Genomic DNA, 6,937 nt, shown 5'->3' with positions numbered 1-6,937 from the left:
CAGCGGTGCCTGGCCCCCACCAGGGTTCCAGTTGAAGCTGACACCAAATTATCAATGAGAAGAGAGTCTCAAATTCCCTCTCCTGGTTTTCCAAGAGCAGGCATCGAGGCAGGGAGTTTGGCTATCAAGGAAGGGACACGGGGTGGAAAGACAGAGCTTTGGAGTGTGTCCTGTCCTCAGACAAAGCTCTGGTTGGGCCAGGCTAACCTCAGTTCCTGATCTCTCTTGGCCTCAGTCTTCCCTCCTGCAAAGTGGGCATGATGGTCTCTCCGTTATGGGATTGGAGAGGCATGGTGGGTGTGCATGGCAAAGGAGCTGGGGTCCTACGTGCCCCGTGAATAGCAGTTGGTTTTCGTAAGCCCACTGCCTGCATGGGATTCCATTCCAAAAGCATCCCCCCTTCGTTTGGCTGTGTGAGTAGGGCATCATAGCACCAACACCTGCTGCTTATCTAGGTTGGAAGTGCCTTGAAGGGCGGGGCCCCATCTACCTTATCGCCACAGTTCACCCTCACTTTGGGTGCAGGACAATAGCCATTGTAACGTAAAGGACAGGAAGACATAGTTCACGTAGTTCATGTCTGCTTCACGTCAGTGACGAAAACTGAGCCAATGTAACTTTTTTTCTCTTTGTAAGTCAACTGCCTCTGGCATTTTGTTACAGTGACAGAAGACTGAATAATGCAGTACACGGGTGTCCTGCTACAATGTCTTCCAGCCGTCCATTTCCTTCAGACATCCGACAGGGCTGAGGGCCACCTCAGCCCAGCAGCTATAAAGAGAAGTCTGTGTTCCGTTGGAGCTGAGGTCTGAGCAGAGGCTCTAAGAGAGGCGATCAACTCTATGGCTGGCACATGTTTAAAAATTGGGCTGATGTTTTAGGTGGGCAGAGAAATATATTGAGTGGGCAGTGAGAATGCTCCGTGCATAGAGACTCCAAATGCCTGAGCTCACACAGCAGGATCGCTCTGCCTTCCACACAGCTGTCAAACGCAGACAATCACCCAGGAGACACCCGGCACCATTTTGTAAGTAAACAGAAAAGTCTAACAGTTTCCATTTTCTTCCTTTGTCACTTTGAGAAATCAAGAGAAAGTTGTACTTCACTGTGTTCAGAGTCGGACTGGGGGTTCCCTTCCATGAGACGGAGGTTCTCCCGCTGATACCACACGCTGGGGTCCAGCAAATGTTGTCTGGCATCACAGTAACCAAAATTTTCATGTTTTTCTTTACAACTCAGATAGGGTATTGTAATATTCTGTTCTCCAAGTTGAAATATTAAGTCGGTGCTGGTTTTCCCCGGGGTTCGTTTTGGGAGAGCCTTGTAGAATGTTGGGATATGAGGCTGGGAGAGCAGAGGAAAATTGCAAACGATATAAGGGTCTCAAATACGGCTACCAACCATTTGCTATGTGACCTTGAAATAGTTGCTTATTATCTTGTCTCAAGACGAGAATAATAGTTATCCCTACCACCAACAATATGAGATTTTAATGAGACGATGCTTTCTCAGTGTGTAAGAATACCTTGCTGTAGGTTGTGCAAGATGAAAACAATCTAGAAAGTGATTTCCACAACAAAGTGGGTATGTATCACATTAGTTGCCTGCACACTAAAACTATTAAACTTAATATAAGTTTATGAAGTTTATGATACCTGTTTTTAATCATAATTTTAAATATCAGATTGCAATATGTGTGTATGTTTATACATGTGTATGCACTAAGCGTTTAATTAATACACAGCATCTATTACCATTCTCCTTATTTTGTTTTTCAGGAGTGCTGGGTATGACGCACTATGCTGGGACAAGGATTTACAGAGAAGGATTTGCATCACTGTTGGCACTGGGAGCCCCTGTAGAAAGGGGGACTAGAGAGTCTGCCGTTGTCACTGAGGGCATTTGAGTACATGGTGGGGATGGGAGGAATTGCTTCCCACCCCCTGTGTGCTTCTGTGGTGGGACATGGCTAAGGGAGAAGACAGAGAAGGTTGCATTGGGATCTGGGGCCTGGGACAAGTCTTGGGGGACACAGAAGAGCTGGAAAGGCACAGGTGGCATGTTCTGAGTTCTCTGACTGTGCTGAGGATGCAGGTCCCGCCTGCACAGCTCAGATAGCTACAAAGGAGGCGGTTAAAATCCTGTGCCTTCAGGAGGCAGCAGGTGTGCGAGCAGGCAGAGGCAAAGCAAGGAAACCAACCAAACTGTGAAAACACCACCATTCTTCCACAGAGGCCACCGCCTGTCCCCGACAGGGCCACGTTCCTCTGTCTATGTGACACACGCCACGCGTAGGGTGATGCCTCTCTAGCTGCCTGTCACTCTGGGCCTGACCCTCATACTATTGGGAATTTGGGATGGCATTCTCTTCCACACACCCCGCCCATCCCTCTGGAGCCAAAATGGCAGGTGACGGCCCTTCCCCTCTAACCACCAGAGAGCTGGAGTTCATCTGCACCCGAACCTCACAACTCAACAAATTAACGCTGTGCATTTGTTTTACTGCAGACTGGTGGCTGTAATCAAATGAGTTCTAGTCCACATTACTGGCTCATAATTAGAACTACATGAACCAAACTGATGCAATCTCGCTGAGCCTTCTGTGGCTGAACAACTGAGTGGACTGCACAGTTCCTTCTCTCCTCCTCCTCCTCCCCCATTTTTAGGTTGTTTCCAAATCCCTTAGAAGAATAAAACCTATTTCGGCCAGATTTTTTTTTTTTTTTTGCATAGCTCCTAGGTAGGTTGACTACATAATTCAACATCCAAACTGGGACAGCCGTGAGGGCAAAAGGCAGGCTAATTAATAATTAAGCTGGGGCCACAGCATATGCCAGCAGGCTGCTGCAAACCCCCACAGGTGGTAATCCTATTTTAGGGGCAGGCTGACCCTCTCTCCTGCAGTCCCGCTGAGCAATGCTCCTCTCTTAATGTCTTTAATTGCCCCTCCCACCTCTTAAACTATTCATTTGGGGCAATCACTTTTTGTAAATGTAAAGTTTCTCCTTGTGACATAGCTGACGATTGTGCAACTTCGGGAAGAACTTGAGAAATGAAAAGGATGAGAAACGGGGATATTTATATCCAGACATAGGTTGTCAGGGGCAGCCTTTGATGTGACAAGCAGAGTTCAGAGGAAAATCTGGGCTGATAATTCTTCAAGCCAAATTTGTGATCTGAGCCTAAATGTGAAAGGGTCCCAACTCTCCCATAAGTCGCAGGAAGTATTTGATGGGTAACGCTAAAGCATCTCTCCAGGAGAGTCATACTTGGGTCAACGAAAAGTCCACCCTTAGGGCTGGGACAGAACGCAGTTGGCAGAGCTCTTAATGGACACGGGGCCCCGGAACTGACCCTCAGCACCGGATAAACCAGGCCCAGTGACACACACCTGGAACTGACCCCCAGCACCGGATAAACCAGGCCCAGTGACACACACCTGGACCAGCACTGGGGAAGCGGAGGCAGGAGGATCAAAAGTCTTTTTTTTTTTTTTTTTTGCCTATGCAGTATATTTGCGACCAGCCTAATCCTTGACCTTTTCTAAAATAAAAATAAAATTAAAAGTCCATCCTTTGACGTCAGAATGGAAACTGTGCTTCTGGGAAATAGCCTCATTTAGAAATATGCGGGTAGCATCGGGGAATCCTGACCTGGGCTCCAGGCTGATTCAAGCGGAACTGATTAATGAGCATCCTTGCCACCAGCTATCCATAATCCACTCGTGGGTAGCCAAGGGATGGCTGTCAGCAGCAGAGCATGAGGCTTCCTGATTTGGGTTTTTCCAGTCATCTTGAGGCGAGCGGTAAGGACCTCTATGCGGGCAGGAACCACTGTCCAATCAGGACTGTTGTCCACAGATTTAAGATTCCTCCATCCTGCTGGTTTCCATCCTGCCTGGAGGTGGGGCACACATCTTTAATCCCAGCACTCGGGAGGCAGAGGCAGAGGCAGAGGCAGGCAGATCTCTGTGAGTTTGAGGCCAGCCTGCTCTACAGAGCAAGTTCCAGTACAGCAAAATCTACACAGAGAAACCCTGTCTCACAAAAACAAAGCAAAATAAAAACAAACAAAAAACAAACTAACAAACAGAAAAGATTCCTCCATCCTGTTTTCTCCTGTCACACAGGTTTGTGAGAAGTCCAACTGTGATCTCATGCAATACCTGAAAGAATTTTGCTAACTATAGAGCCCCACAACGGTGTGAGCTTCAGGGATTATGGGATGCACTTAGCAGTTTGGCAGTTATAGATTGAACTGTCGCACATCCAGGTATTTGCACCGTCCGTCTTATGTTAGCTGGGGGTGCCCCACTCAGGTGTCGTTTGTTCTTATCCAGTGCCAACCGCAACCTATCCGCATGTACAGGAGCACGGTGGCCTCATGTTAAAACACACACAGAGGCTTGATAGAGTAAATGGCTATGGAGAGAGGAAGGGAAGAAATGGGGAAAGAGGGGAGGAAGGAGAAAGGAAGCAGGGGGCAGGGGGAGAAATCGGGGAAGGAAAACAGGGAGGGAAGAAGTGAGGGAAGAAGGAAGGAAGAATGGTGGGGAGGAGGTGGGCGGAGGGGAGGGAAGAGGATGCAGACAGAGAGCCTTTGAGTTCCTAGGGCATCTAGCAGAATGCATTGCTTTTCAGTCCCCAAACAAGGAGTGTGAGCGCCATGCCACTATTCCAAGGACACTGGGGGAGGGTGGGCTCAGATTTTCCCTTGAAACCAGACAGAAAGTGGCAGGGGAGCTGGAATCACACCTCTATTATGCCTTGTGTGGAACGGATTTGATTTGTTTCCTCAGAGTGAATGGCGGCAGGCCGCAGACACCCAAGGCTGACCCTATCCTGATGTCCACACCTTCCAAGGCCTGAGCACCACAGGGGGCTTGCCAGCTGGGATGGGGAGCCGCCTAAAGCAGATCTTCACCGGTCTGCAAAGGATGTCTTCTACAGGGCTGGTTCTCGCTGCTGGCTTGTAACAAACGGATCTGCATTCTGTGTGCGCATGTGTGAGTGCTTGGTGTCTTGTTGGGTGTGATTGAGAGAGAAAACGGGGAGGGGGGGAGCTTTTCTTTGTTTATTTTGCAGATAAATCTCAGCTCTAATCCAATGCACAGCAACGTCTTGTGCAAAGGCAAGGGAGCCCTGATATCAGTGATGACATCCATATAAATCACAGGCTTTATTTCTGTCCTGCGAGGGGCTGTGCAGATCGGAGCGACGTCGCGCACTCTCATTGGGCGATGCTTCATTACTTGACGGAAAATCCCCAGGGCTGAAACGTTATTTAAATGTGCTATGAAAATAAATGTGATTTATACACATGTCGTCTGTGGAGGCGTCGTCCTTTGGTTCTGCAGGTGCTGTCGAGCCTCTGGATTATCGCCTCAATTTATTGCCAGTTCAAGCTACACACATGCTCAATGACAGGAACTTGTCCACAGCCCCAGAAGTTCCAGAAAGGAGGCGATGTCTAGTGAGTGGTGGTGGTTTTTGGCTGTTCAGTGGTGTGTTTAACTTTAGGGGCTCTGTGTGTGTGTGTGTGTGTGTGTGTGTGTGTGTCTGCACGTGTGAATGAATGTGCTGAAACTGGCCCCATTCCTTTGAAAGTCTCCGGGAACAGGCGCTTTGAACTGAGATGCATCAGTTTCCAGCAGCGGGGTGACGTTTCTGGTCAAAAGAGAAAGAAGAAAGGATGATGTGTATTTGGGCAAGGCTGGGGCCCACATGTTTAGCTCAAAGTGAGTGGAAATCTCTTGAAACACATGTTTAGGGTAATGAATGTCAGCAGGCTTTCAACCCAAATGACATCCACAGGAAGGTGAGAGCTCGGGATGTTTCCATTACCGAAGGGAAGGGCGTGGCTGGAGAGGTTAAGGTGGTCCCTGCAACTGCTCCAGAGTCCTCTCCTGCTGTTTCCTCTTTCTTCCTCCCCCACAGTGAAGGTTCTCAGTGAGGTCTAGTGTCTTATTGTCTGAGGATTTCATACACGTATATAATGCATTTTGACTAAATACTCCTCACTCCTTCCCTGCAATTCATCTGCCATGCCCTCACAACTTCATGTTTTGCTTTTTGTAAGCCTAATGAGTCTACTTTGTGCTACCTGTAGGTGCATGGATACAGGACCATCCTTGGTGCGTGGAAAAAGCATCTTGGCGACCACATCCATGATAAGAATTCTCCCTCCTCTAGCCAACAGCTACCCAGCTAGGTGTGTCCTCCCCATGCTGGGATCACAGCCACTGTGAACTCACATGTGCAATTGTACTGCCATAACAGCAAAAACTATTTTGCTGTGGATGTTTACTACCTCTGGCTCTTACAGTCCTCCCATCCATTCTGTAAAGATCCCTGAGCCTTGCAGTGAGAAGGCACAATACAGATGTCCCACTTAGAGCCCATCGGTCCACAGTCTCTTGAAAATTCTCAGCACACTGCCCAGCTGTGGGTCTCTGTATCAATCAATCATCACATGTTGCAAAGACGCGCTTCCTTGGTGAGGGTTAGGAGATCCACTAATCTATGGGTAGAGGGATAAGAACAGGGCTGGAGAGCATTTGTTCTTATAAAGGACCCTGGCTGGTTCAGGGTATATACACATGCAGGTAAAAACAAATAAATCAAAAAACACCTTTTTAAAAAAATAAGAATTGGGACAGTTTGTTACTACATCTATTTGCAGAATAATAGTATTAGGTCCTCCCCTAGGGCTCATGACTTAGCTAGCTATGGGGTTTAACCCAGTCAATGGAACTAGGCATCGGTTCTGTCTTCCAAGCAGAAGGTAGTTGGTTAAAACCATAACATTTGCACCTCTATTGCATCAATGGGCATAGCTTTCCAATCCAGTCTTTATTGCAGTTTGCAGGGTTTACAGCTGGGTAAGACCTTTCATTATTTTTTCTTCCCTGGTAGTGTGCATTGAACATTCCAACCCT

Source organism: Mesocricetus auratus, unplaced genomic scaffold (assembly GCF_017639785.1).
Source record: "Mesocricetus auratus isolate SY011 unplaced genomic scaffold, BCM_Maur_2.0 Super-Scaffold_100676, whole genome shotgun sequence".
Lineage (NCBI taxonomy): Eukaryota > Metazoa > Chordata > Mammalia > Rodentia > Cricetidae > Mesocricetus > Mesocricetus auratus.
The sequence above is the reverse complement of the archived record's forward strand: the minus strand, read 5'-3'. Positions refer to the sequence as shown.